The sequence below is a fragment of the Podarcis liolepis genome, assembly GCF_965112155.1.
Source record: "Podarcis liolepis genome assembly, chromosome: 8".
Classification (NCBI taxonomy): Eukaryota; Metazoa; Chordata; class Lepidosauria; order Squamata; family Lacertidae; genus Podarcis; species Podarcis liolepis.
Genome location: NC_139560.1, coordinates 25262531 through 25276975, shown reverse-complemented (window position 1 = coordinate 25276975; position 14445 = coordinate 25262531).

Here is a 14445-nt window from a genome sequence, read left to right as displayed (position 1 = left end):
AATATATATTGAAGAATGGAAATATTTTGCAAAAAATAAATAAATCATGGTTGTGTTAAAATGTATGCAGGATTTGAAGTATAGCAACAGATGAGAATTGTAGCTTAGTAATTTATAATTAACTATATAATGGGTAAAATAAAAGTAATGTAGCAGCTTTAAAAGGTAAGAAAAGAACACCATGGAAGGATGGATGGGAAGTCAATGGAGATGAGAGATGTGTTCTGATGGTCGTTTATAATAATTTGTAAAATTTGGAAATTGAATTTTAAAAAATGTTTTTAAAAGGGGAAGCTTGGACATTGCACTTTTTGCTTTCATCGAGATAAGATATCTATCTTTGAACATTAAGCCGTGTGACCAAATGCTTTTGCTGTTTGTTCCTAGGGTTGGGTTTTGAAGGGAGGTGGTTGGGTTGAAGAGGGGCTGTTTAGCTCTGGAATCCAGTCCCTCCCCAACCTCAGTCCTGGCATCTCTTTTTTCTGACTCACTGCAGGAGGCATTTATTCCGTGGTATTTTATTTTTAATTGGGACTTGCAAAACATGCCCTTTGTCCCACTGGTAGGCAAAGGAAATCAGTCTAGTCTGTGTCAGTTGCTTGGCTTTTGACAACTGCTGCTAGCAACAGTTGTTCTTTTAATTTCGATTAGCACGTCCCTAGTATCGCAGGGAGCCAAATATAAACGTAGCAAAAGACGCAAGATTATCTGGGTGGTGCTAGAGGGAGGGCAGCTTCTGGGGCCCACAGCTCCCCATTCTGTAAGAGCAACCAGCTGTCGTGGGTATCGCCCCAATCACATTGGAACATTTGGGCAGCACATCTGGGGACTCTGCATTTAGCTGAAGAGTATGGAGAACAACATCTCCTTAACAGGTCAGGCTGAAATGTTAGGGACACTTTCCCTGTTGCGTTCCACCAGTGCAGGGATCAGAAGAAAGGGAGCTGCCTTCTTCTGAGTCAGGCCCAGTGGCGTAGCGTGGGTTGTCAGCACCCGGGGCAAGGCAAGTAATTTGCGCTCCCTAACCCGTGGATTTGCGCCCCCTAACCCTAATCCCCAGATGTTGCGCTCGGTGCGCCCGGCCCCCCTGCACCCCCCACGCTACGCCACTGGTCAGGCCCCTGATCTATCTAGCTCATACAGTGGTACCTCGGGTCACAGACGCTTCAGGTTACAGACGCTTCAGTTTACAGACTCCGCTAACCCAGAAATAGTGCTTCAGGTTAAGAACTTTGCTTCAGGATGAGAATAGAAATCGTGCGGCGGCAACGGGAGGCCCCATTAGCTAAAGTGGTACCTCAGGTTAAGAACAGTTTCAGGTTAAGAACGGACCTCCAGAAGAAATTAAGTTCTTAACCCAAGGTACCAGTGTATTGCCTAACCCAGCTGACATTAGCTCTTCAGGGTTTCAGAGGGAAAATGTTCACATGCCTGCTGAGGTTTGAACCCGGGACTTTCTGCGTACAAGCAATTCCTCTACAACGGAGCTATGATCCTTGCCTAGGTGAGGAACCTTTCTCAGTCTGAGCGAAGCATTTCTTTCTGGGACCAAGTACCAGCGGTCAGTAGGGTGCAAGGCAAAAGTAGCCAGAGCCACAGATGCAGCTGGGATAGCTCAGTTTGGAAGAGCATGGCACTCTTAATCTCAGAGACATGAGTTGGATTCCCACGTTGGGCAAAAGATTCCTGCGCTGCAGGGAGTTGGGCTAGATGACCCTTATGGTCCCTTCCAACTCTACAATTCTGTGGTTCAAAGTGCACACCAGTCCATCCTGCATCAGCGTAAGCAAGAGGCCTTATCACAGTGCAAGGGCCCATTCCAGGGAAAGCACCTGGGGGCAGTGTTGAGCAAGGCTGGTGAGAGGTGTGGCCTGAAAAGTGGGTATGGTCACAAGGGCCAGATAAAAAGCTCTGGAGGGCCACATTTCAGCCAAAAGCCCCTCAACCCTGCACCAGATGGGGTGGGCACATAGAAAAGGAACCAGCCAATGGCTAAAGACACACATCTTTGTAATGTTAGAATAGTTGAGTAAGGGAAGCAGGACCTTTTCTGGAATTCAGGTTGTATATGCTAGAGGAGGACAGCAGGTTGACATGTTCCTTATGCTCTGAAGTCCTTCAGGCTGTTTAACCCAGACACAGGATTCCAGCTCACTGAAAGACTTCAGATGGGGCAGATAAAACTTAGCAAGCTATACTCAGAGAAAGACAATGCACACTTTCCCACATTTTTGGCACTAGCTTATATCCCCATTTGGAAGACACAAGCAAGCTTTTACACATTAAAATTTCTGTGTTTCAGCACACCAGTTACTAATTAATATGTAGTGCATGCTTGGTCAGTGTTTAGGTAGCCAAAGGTAAGGCAACCTTTATCTTTCGACAAATATCTTTATATATGTATGGTGTGTGTATATACTGTGTATGTAAACAGTTCAATTGAATCACAAGCTTTTTAAGTGACCAACCAAGTCATTCTCGCTGGCTCCATGGTTGAAGGAACTCTACTACAAACAAGCTCTGGTTGACAAATCACTGTTGTGTTTACTTTGAATAAGGCCCAGCTACATCTAGTTCCTTACTAGCAAGCTGTTTCTGCAGCTCTGAGTCAAAGGCTGACATCAGGCTTGTATTCAAAGTGATAATAAATATAACATGGCAAAATGATATTAATCCATAGCTGCACACTTCTGAATGTTTGTTCAGTAACCTAGTCCTTCCAAAAAGATCTGTGTTGACTTAAGAAAAGTTGCACTGAAGAATTATTGTTGATATATGCAAGAAACATAAGCCATCTATCAATAAATGGGTCCAGTTGTATTTGTTCACCAAATACCCAAACTTGTTCATGTAATTTGTCCATCAAGGATACCTCTCATATCCCTTGGTTATTCCTTGGGTATCACTGAGTGCAAATGGGTATCATTATTCTATTTGTGTATACTTTATGAACAGCTAGTTGATTTGGTGCTCATCAGACATTTGGGGTTGGATCAAAAGAACCCTTTGACTGGCACTGGACATCCAAGGATGTTTTGGGCTTGTCTTGCTCGGAAATACTCCACCTTATCAACTCGTTTGGACATTCAGAAGGAGACTGTGGTTCAAAGGTAGAAAAGCAAAGATTGCATAGGGCACAGCCAACCTTTCGGTACACTTATAATATGTTTCTGGAGGATTTTTGGTCCAAATGCCAAGTGGTTTCTTTGAGAAAGAAGACATTGCGACCAACATGCATTACCTGCCAAGCCAAAGGAACATCTCCTTCCATTTATTTCCTCCCATCCATGTGCATTAAGAGCATCAGAGCAAACTTGCCTGCAAGTTCCTCTGCCATCTAAAGTGTGGTGGGTGATCACTCCAGTTTTAGAACCAGTGGGGTTGACAGAGCGCTTTCCAGATTAGCCTTCTGGCAGCAGATGAAACCCCTTTTATTAAAAGCTTTAAATTAAATTACATTTTTAGCTGGAGTCCTTGTCCTCATTATTTATTTTTATTTTGCAGATGGCATTTTATTGCATTTTGCTCAGGCTGTGGAGCAGGACATAAATTTGATAAATATAAATACCCACTAGAGGGAATTGTTGGCACGAGTCACCTACAGTTCGGAGAAAACAGATTCTGTTCTGCTCATGTCCTGGTATTTCCCAGTGGGAAATAATGTCCTTCCTCACATTTTGCAAACCCATCCACTCACTCTGCCTATTTGGCAACGAGAGCAGTACAGTGTAAAGTAGAAACCAGAAGTGCACAGCACTGACGATAAGGTATGGCTCCTGATTTGGTAATTGTAGAAAACAGACTGCCTTAGTCCAATCTGTTTCAGAGGCTGTCTGATTTTGCTCAGGGTCCAAGTCTGCTTGGGGGTAAAACAGGGCTCCATTTCCTCCTCCTCCACCCCTTCACTATTGGAAAATCACAAAACCAATAAAACTCCTCCGCTTTTGGCAAAATTGGATGAAATTTGCAACCATAGTAGCCCCCTGGAATCTTCCAAATGACATGCAAATAGTGACCGTGTGTTGGAAAATTTTACATTTTGATTATTACTTTTTTTAAAAAAAGTGAAACATCTATAACTTTTCAATTTTTTTGTCAGCACATATGGTAGACGCTCCTGAAGGCACGTGTCCTGCCAAATTTCAGAAGGAAAGATATGGCAGTGTTCTTACAAGGACAGATTTTACTGATTGAAGATATATAATAAAGGAATCGCATAATTTAATTTCGTATTTTGTGGACAATTGGTCTGAAAATAGCATAAATGAGAGAGGTAAGAAGCCTGAAAGATTTCAGGCAAATAGGTCTTCTGATTATTGTGCTAGGGACCTGTTAAAGTTGATGGGGAGGTAGAAGTGAAAGGGAGTTGTTTTTCTCCCTTGGTTTTTGTTTGAGGGCCCTGATCCAATGGCATTAGGATGGTGCCCCAGATAGTCCTGCGTGCCGGACAGCAGGGAAGTGTTTTGATTTGAGGAGCAGGTTGGTGTGGGTCTGGAAAATTTATGGGTAATAATAATAATAATAATAATAATAATAATAATAATAATAATAATAATTTATTTATACCCTGCCCATCTGGCTGGGTTTCCCCAGCCACTCTGGGAGGCTTCCAACAGAATATTAAAATACAATAGTCTGTTAAACATTAAAAGCTTCCCTAAACAGGGCTGCCTTCAGATGTCTTCTAAAAGTCTGGTAGTTGTTTTTCTCTTTGACATCTGGTGGGAGGGCGTTCCACAGGGCGGGTGCCACTACCGAGAAGGCCCTCTGCCTGGTTCCCTGTAACTTGGTTTCTTGCAGCGAGGGAACCGCCAGAAGGCCCTCGGCGCTGGACCTCAGTGTCCGGGCAGAACGATGGGGGTGGAGACGCTCCTTCAGGTATACCGGACCAAGACCGTTTATTGACCGCACATAATGCAGGGGGTTCCCTGTGCCTAAAAATCACTTGCTGGGGCACACTAAGGTGTGTGTGAAAAAGATACACAAGAGAGAGAGAGAGAGAGAGAGAGAGAGAGAGAGAGCGAGAGAGCTGAATAATATAAGACAGACCGTGGCTGAATGAAATCACGTTAGACAGACTAAATAAAGACTACACTGAACTTAAAGCAAACTCTTCAGACCAGAACTATTCTAAGGGGAAAGGGGCACATGACTCAAAAACAACAGCAAGATTAAATCAAAGGAATAAATTTAAAAGGACTGAAGGTTTTGGGTGGGGTGAGGGAGGGAGTGGGGGGTGGTTTGGACTTAAGAAAGAAGCCTTGCTCCAAATGCTTCATCAAAAGAACTCTTTTAACCATGTTCCTGCTCACTAAGAAGAGAACTTGCAAAAGAGCAAAGGAAGCCCAGAAAGTGTTTTATTTGGGAGGGAAGCAGTATCCCTGTCACATAGCTTAGCCTGAATACTAAGAGGAAAGGCTGCCTCACGGCTTTGGTGTATGGGTAAAATGGAATGTGACCCGCACACAGGAAGGGCCACTTTGAGCCACAACAATTGCGCCAAAAATGCCCCATGTGACTCTGTCCCCCCCCCCCCCAAATCCCACTGCAGACATACAGATATATTTAAGGCTGGGCACTTGCTAACAAAGGGACCCAAGACAAGACTCAACTTGTTTAGAAATCTAATGACGAACACAGAACAGGCATCTCTTGGTCAGCTTCTTTGACAGCTATCCTGCCAGTCTGGCTTACAGCGTTTCTGAAAAGGGAGCGGGGGAACTAATGTTGTCTGTGGCATAAACCTGAATCAGACGTTGTTTACTAGCAGCTTATGGAACAGATGAGTTTATGGATCCAAAAACGCAGGTCAATTTGCCTTTACTCACCTGGTGAGCAGATCTCTCTGTGTGTGCGCGCACTCATTCATTTCCCTGCATTAAAATCAGTGGAGGTTTCAACAACAATTTTGAAAAAGGAGCACCTAGGAAAATAAGCAGAGTCCTTTGGCATCAGCCAAAGGCCCAGCTATTCCAGCATACTGCTTCCCAGGGATGCCCATGGGAACCCCACAAACAGGACATGGGGGAAATTGCCCTCTCCTGCTGCTTTTCTGCAGTGACTGGCATTCCGAATCATTGGTACCCTTATTCCTTGTGAATTTTATTATTATTTTAGATGCTTTATATACTGCCTTTTGCACAACTCTCTCTCTATGCGCGCGTGCGCACGCACACACACTTTAAAATAAGCACAATCCTGTCAAAACACATGGCAACAGATAAGGTAAAGGTAAAGGGACCCCTGACCATTAGGTCCAATTGTGACCGACTCTGAGGTTACGGTGCTCGTCTCGTTTATTGGCTGAGGGAGCTGGTGTACAGCTTCCGGGTCATGTGGCCAGCATGACTAAGCCGCTTCTGGTGAACCACAGCAGCGCATGGAAACGCTGTTTACCTTCCTGCCAGAGCAGTACCTATTTATCTATGCACACTTTGACGTGCTTTTGAACTGCTAGGTTGGTAGGAGCAGGGAGCGAGCAACGGGAGCTCACCCCGTCATGGGGATTCGAACCGCTGACCTTCTGATTGGCAAGTCCTAGGCTCTGTGGTTTAACCCACAGCGCCACCCGCGTCCCTATGACAACAGATGCTGAAAAACAATTACTAATATCAGCAGCAATGAGCTCTCCCCTCCAAACACCCACCCCTAAAGATATATTCTAAATAGTCAGCTAAAATATATAGGGAGATGGGGCCAGATGTCTCTCAGACGTTTCACAAATGAGGAGACACCACTGAAAATACTTTGTCCAATCCCATGCTTAAACTAAATTGGTGGCCATTGCTGTAGGACCTGAGTCAATGAAGTTACAAATCACAGCAGGTTCTTTTTGCATTCTTATGGCACCCTTGACAAGATCTACCACAAAACAACTCTGCAAAATGAAAGTATTGCAACCAAAAAACCCCTCTACACTGCCCACTAAGAGCTCATCTGATAGTACGCACAAAATTAATCTTCTACAGCAAGGAAAACCAATATGGTGCTTTCCAGATGTTTTGGGCTTCAACTCCCAGAGCCCCTGACCATTGATGCTGGCTGAGGCTGATGGGATTCACAGTTCACAACATCTGGAGGTCCTCATTCTGTGCTGCCTTTAATATATAGTACCCATATAGTACACATGTTGGGAAAGATTGAGGGCACAAGGAGAAGGGGATGACAGAGGACGAGATGGTTGGACAGTGTTCTTGAAGCTACTAACATGAGTTTGACCAAACTGCGGGAGGCAGTGGAAGACAGGTGTGCCTGGCGTGCTCTGGTCCATGGGGTCATGAAGAGTCGGACACGACTGAACGACTAAACAACAACAACAACCCACATAGAAGCATATGACTGTGGTTGAACAATGGACCAATTGAAGCAACCTTTAAAGAAAAAAAATTGCAAGTAAAACAACCCCAAATTTAGTTGTAGAATTACATTTTGATCCGTCAGGAATAGCTAAAGCACAAGTTTTGCAAATCAAGCCCTTTCCAGTTTGTTGTTGTAAAATAACCTCTGGCGAAGACAAAACCCAAAATGTGTTTGGCTGTGCTTATTGAATCAAGTGGCCATCTAAAATTAAAACCGGGGACAGTCTGATCTGCACAACTTTTGCTTCAGCGCTTAGCAGTCCTAATATAATCAAGTTTACTCCTGCAGACAAATCTGGGACTTTTTGATTTGCAAATTATTAGTTACAGCTTGCATATATCTAAAGACAAAAACTGAAATGTGTTTGGCAGTTCTCATTGGATAAAGTGGCCAACTAAGATTAAAAATGAGGACTGTTTGATCTCCCTGACTTGCTTTCGTGATTAAGCAATCCTTATACAACCGCATTTCCTTCTACAGACAAATATGGGACTGTTTTATTGCAAATTATGGCATTACAGCTCATTTATATCTGAAGAAATGTCTTTCATTAACATTATAGGTTTTATTCCATAATTTCTACTGTATGTTTTATAATTTTTATGGATACTGTATTAAAGAGAGTGGTTTAGATTAATGTTGTGTGTACTCCCAGATCAACCCATATTGATGGCAGCCTTTATGAAATCACATTCATATCAATGGAACAGGATACATTTTTGTGCTTGTCTGCAAAGCTGGGATGTGTTGATAATGTAATATTATTAAATAATTTCTGAGTAGACATGTGTAGGATTGTGCCAGCTGTTAATGGCTGCTTACACACCTACATTTAAAGCACATGACTTCCCCTAAAGGATCCTGGTAACTGTAGTTTACACCCATAGGACTACAGTTCCCAGCTTCCTTAGACTACAGCGCCACAGCACTGAAGCACTGGAAAGAGGAAGCACATAGCCTAGAATTAAATAAATATGTGGGAAGGGATAAAAAGATGTGTGGAAGTCAGGTGCTTCCTGGGATTATTTTTTCTCTCTTGAACAAGTTCGTGGGAATTACGGGGTTGGACTAAATGACCCTTCCAACTCTACAGTTCTATGATTCTATGAATTTACTTATTGGAAACTTTCTGAACTCACTCTTCTCCGACTTTTGCAATGCAGATCTCCAGCCATAGTGCGATGAGGTGTTCATATAATTGCACATATTCATGGAAGTACCATGAAATGTGCATTATATTAGTGAAGATTATTTTTGCAAAAAAATGTGTACGTTAGGAAAAATTGCACTAAAATGCTAAAGGACTAAAACAAAACAAAACAAAACCCTGATATGGTAATGTGGAGAACTGAACGTTTAAGATCGGGGGGTGGGGAAATGAGAAACTGAAATTGAAATATTAGCCCATTCCTAGACTCAACAGGTTTAAATAGAAGACTTTTCAGCTCCATGCTAAGTTGTGTGGGTTTGGCAGCTGGTGGCGTTCTGCTTGGCCATTAGATAAGACAGCTATTTTGTGCTCTTTTGTAGACTAGTATTTGCCCAGGGCTGACCTGCATTTGACCTGCTGAGCGAACAGTGCTTTTTGCCAACCATCAGAACGTTCTCCAAATACCTGCCGGCTGCCTTGAGACAAAAGCCAAGCCGCGTTTTTGCATGGTGGGATGAAAAAGAGAATGCAGCTCATCTTTGTTAAAAGGCTCTCCTCACAGGCCGGTGCATTTCATGAGAGGAGGAGGCGGGTAAGGTAAGAAGACTGCACCTGTCATGGAAGAGTGCGGTAAGCAAACAACATTCTCCTGCGGTGTTCAATAGAATTACTCAGGTTCCTGGCATGACCCTCTTACTCAGCTCCCCAAACCTAGCTGCCTGACAGATCTTGCGAGGCTAAAAGATCAAGCTGGAAAACTGCCCTCTTAATATACCGTGCAGATGAGGTAGGTGACCCTTGACTCCCGCCCATTAAGTTAGCAGTTTGAGCTTTCGCTTTTTAATCTGGAGACTTCCTCAATAGCATTACGTGGTTTGTACATTCATTGTATGTGCAGAAAATTCACTTGAAACACTTCCTTGCTCCACACGTTCCAAAAAATGCTCAACATTCATAATAATAATAATAATAATAATAATAATAATAATAATAATAATAATAATTTATTTATTTATACCCCGCCCTTCCCGGTTCAAAAAAAACGGGCTCAGGACGGCTAACAACAAATTTAAAACACTTAATTATAAAAGCAGCATAAAATACAGTATAAAAACATGGATAACAATAAAATTAAAAAATCAATTTAGGGGAAATAAGCATTAGATAATCCCCAGGGCTAGCTGGCTGAATTGGTCCTACTTGAGGAGGCCAGGGGAGAATAAGCTGTGGGGTCTCAGAGTGGGTGATCTTCATAAAAGGGGAGGAGGAGGGAAGGGAAGAGAAATAAAAGATCAGGCTGAATTCAAATTAAAGGCCAGGTGGAATAGCTCTGTCTTACAGGCCCGACGGAAGGAGGTTCTTCTGCGATCTGCCCAAGGACACCACACATGGTTTTCCCCTAGTCTCCGAAGACAATGAGAATACCAGTTGAGATGCTCTTTTTTATTAATACTATTTTCTTGGAATTGTTAAATTGGCTGAAGGAAAGAAAGCTGCTATCAGGTCATGGACTCAGCTTGACAACAGGCTGAAGCAAGATCTGATTCTGCCATCGGTCAAATGAGCCAGAAGCAAGTGACATGGTCATGAAGGGGCTGGAGGCACCTGATACCAGATCAGGCATGCAGGAACCAGGCGTCACAGGCAGGAGACATGGCTATGGGCAGACTGAAGGTCAGGTGCTGGATCGAGAAGATGGACAAGGGAAGCATCTGCTTTGCTAGCTCACTTGTAGAGAAAGGTTTGACAGCAGGAGTGGAGAACTGGATCCAGCTGGAGTGTCAGATCTTGAACTAGCTTGGTGTCCAAGGACCATTCTGACATTTTAGTCAGGCACAGGTGGCGCTGTGGTCTAAACCACAGAGCCTCTTGGGCTTGCCGATCAGAAGATCGGCAGTTTGAATCCCCGCAATGGAGTGAGCTTCCATTGCTCTGTCCCAGCTCCTGCCAACCTAGCAGTTCGAAAGCACACCAGTGTGAGTAGATAAATAGGTACCTCTGCGGCAGGAAGGTAAACAGTGTTTCTGTGCACTCTTGTTTCTGTCATGGTGTTCCGTTGTGCCAGAGGTGGTTTAGTCATGCTGGCCACATGACCAGAAAGCTGTCTGTGGACTAACACTGGATCCCTTGGCCTGAAAGCGAGATGAGCGCCACAACCCCATGGTCACTTTTGACTAGATTTAACCATCCAGGTGTCCTTTACCTTTTACCTTACCTTGACATTTTAGTTGCCTATGAATAACCTGATTTTCATACAGCATCAGATGATTCAAACATAAAGCTGATGCTCGGGAGAAATTTCTGGAACAACAATGGGATATCAGCTCCACCCAAGGCATGGTGGAGAACAGCAACAACCAGGAAAAGATAGACAAAACATTTTACAAGGACAGGAAGAAACACCAAGGACAGAATAATTGCCACACACAGGAAGAACAAGAATATAGTTTGAGTGCCTCACTTGTAGTTTGATAAATCATTTAATGAGTCAACATGAATAGAAGTTATTAACATTGCAGTCATTGTACAATGGATTATTATTATAATTGGAATGTAATTGAAATTAATAAGATTTTGGAACGCAGAAATGAAGAAAGTTATCAAACCATCAATTCTGGCACACAGGGAGCCACCTAAATTATATAATTCGATATTTGAATGATTGGTATAAGTAATTGTATCATAATTTGATATTGTTATAATGAGGCTATTATTGGATTGTAATTGTAAATTAATAAAAAAAATCAAACATAAAGCTGCTGCAGCAGGAGGAGTGTGCATGGACTAAGATTGCTTGCTCTCTGGTGGTAAAAGGCAGCAGCAGCAGCAGATGAACACCTACCTGCTGCTTTTTAAAGGCTTTTATCTCAGATCCTAGCACTGTGGAGATAAGAGAGGTACTGCCTGCTTCTTTGAGAGAAGGCAGAGGCTTAGCTCCAATATCAGCAGTGTGCTGCTCAGTGCTAAAATCAGAGATAAGACATCGCTTATCATTGATCTTAATGCTTAGACTGGAGATAACAGCTCTCTACACGTGATGCCATATGACATAATATGACTGTCAAGAGGGCATGGTTGGCCCAAAATGGTCTGGTGGGCCTAAGTAAGCCTATGATCCAAAGGGTCCCTGCCAGTATTGGGTCTAGTGCTATGTCTCCTAACTTGGTGTCCTCCATATGTTGTTGAAATACAACTGCCATTGGTCCCAGTCAACAAGGCCAGTGGCCAGAAATGACAGAATTTGCAGCCAGACAACTTCTGGAAGGCACCGGGTTGGGAAAGACTGGGTCTAGGCAATGTAATTTCATTCATTATGATGATGTTATTTACTTATTAAATTTGAATAGTGCCTTTTATCTGAAGAGTTCAGGGTGGTTCACAGCATAAAAATACAAAATACAGATACAAAAAAAACCCCAAAACATAAAACCCGCACCACAAAATACAAAATAAAAGCAAGAGTCAAAACAAACCAATAGCACCCACACAGAAGCACAGGCTGTATAATATTAATCACCCTGTTTGAAGAGGAGTGTTTTTGCCTGGCTCCTAAAGATGTATAATGAAGGTGCCAAGTGAGCCTCTCTGGGAAGAGTATTTCACAAATGGGAAGCCACTGTAAAAAAGGCCTGTTCTCTTTTTCCCATCCCCTGGACCTCTAGTGGGGGAGCACACGAAGGGCCTCAGAAGATGATCACAGGATCCAGCTCATTTCGTATGGTAAGTGAAGTTAGTTAGATGAACCAATGGTCTGATTTAGTATAAAGCAGCTCTCAACGTCCCTGTTTGATGGCCCACAAGCCCTCCTCTACAATGTCCAAACAAGCAACCAAAATAAAGCCCCCTGCAAAGATAAGGGACTTTCAATGTTTTGTCTAATAGTGTCCCTCTGATGAGAAACTTTAGACCTCTTTGTGGAATTGATGACAGCAGCCACGAAATTAAAAGACGCCTGCTTCTTGGGAGAAAAGCAATGACAAACCTAGCCAGCATCTTAAAAAGCAGAGACATCACCTTGCCAACAAAGGTCCGTATAGTTAAAGCTATGGTTTTCCCAGCAGTGATATATGGAAGTGAGAGCTGGACCATAAAGAAGGCTGGTCACCGAAGAATTGATGCTTTTGAATTATGGTGCTGGAGGAAACTCTTGAGAGTCCCATGGACTGCAAGAAGATCAAACCTCTCCATTCTGAAGGAAATCAGCCCTGAGTGCTCACTGGAAGGACAGATCGTGAAGCTGAGGCTCCAATACTTTGGCCACCTCATGAGAAGAGAAGACTCCCTGGAAAAGACCCTGATGTTGGGAAAGATGGAGGGCACAAGGAGAAGGGGATGACAGAGGACGAGATGGTTGGACAGTGTTCTCGAAGCTACCAGCATGAGTTTGACCAAACTGCGGGAGGCGGTGGAAGACAGGAGTGCCTGGCGTGCTCTGGTCCATGGGGTCACGAAGAGTCGGACACGACTAAAAAACAACAATGGAATTGAAGGTGTGAGCCAGGAAGGTAAAATGCTTATAAAGTGCAACGTCGAGGCAGGGGAAAGTGTGTTAACGTGAGCTGAAGATACATGTTTGCATAATCAAGTTTGTGGTTTTTGTTTTTGAAAAAAGAGAGATTGAAAGTCCTGACAAAGGTCAATGCAAAGCCTAGGATGGAAGGAACTGCATAATATTTGCCCAGACTGTTTTGACTGGTAGTCAGATAATATGGGAAAGGACCTGTGCTCACTTGTTCTGCAGACTCTGGAGCAAGAGTTGTCTATTTAGGTTTTCAGCACGCCACTCTGACGCTAAGCAATAAACACTACACCAGGAGTGAGGAGCCTGTAGCCGTCCAGATGTTGTTGGACTACAGCTGCCATTAGCCTTGGCCAGCATGGATGAAGGCCTGGGATGAAGGGCACTGTAGTCCAGCAAAGACTCTCCTCCCTGGAAGAGAGGGGAGTGGTTGTGGGCGGGAGACCGAGCTCCGCCCCTGGTAGGGGGCATTAGCCCCCTCCCCTCCTACCTGGCTGGCGCCCACGCCCACTGGAGGTGACCAACCAGGTGCCTCCGGGGGGGGGTGTAGCAGCTTAATGCTGTGGTGCTAGCTCCGCCTCCTCCTCATTCGTCGTCATCCCTCAGCGAGTCACCCACCCTCCACTCCCATTTAGCTCAGGTTATAGGTTTTTGGCCTTGCTATGGACCTTAGGTTGGTCGCCCTGGTTGCCCGGGGGGCCTGGTAGGAGTTTTTCCATTTGGCATTAGGCCTTTTGGTTTTTTCGCCTACCTCGTAGCAATCGTCACAACTTTTGTGGTATTGGTGGGTAGGTTAGGCATTGGATTCATGTGTTGTGCTGTGTCAAGGGCTAGGTGTGGCCATCGCCTATGCTATCTACCGTGGGTTATTCCGTTAAAGGAATCTGGCGGTCGTGTATTCCGTCCGATGCCTGCTTGGCGGGAGGCCATGGCACGACCCTCGGTGACATCAGGGGGTGAGCCTATAGTTGGATGAGCATCAACAGGCTCCACCTACTGTTGAATAAACCCACCACCTATAGTCATCCAATGCCTAAGCCAATACCTTTTCACTGCTGTAATCAATAAAGTTGTGGCCTTTTCTTGCCCATTAACCTTTTATCACGTGTCCTTGTGTATTTATTTCACATAGCGGGGTCGGGCCCTCGATCCACAACATCTAGAGGGCCACAAGTTTCTTCACTATATTGATGTGAAGATTGGGACTTATATGTATTCTGTCCCTGTTGCATGCTAATATTTATTTGGGATCTTTGCACATTGTATGAATCTCTTTGCAAGGCTTTTTGCTCATGACATTTCCCAAACATCGTCAGTTTTGTTATGAAAGGATGTGGAGCAATAAGACCACTGGCTTCTAAATAGTTTTCACAGCAGAATAAGGCCTGACCCCTGAATTCCAAGTGACAAGTGAAAT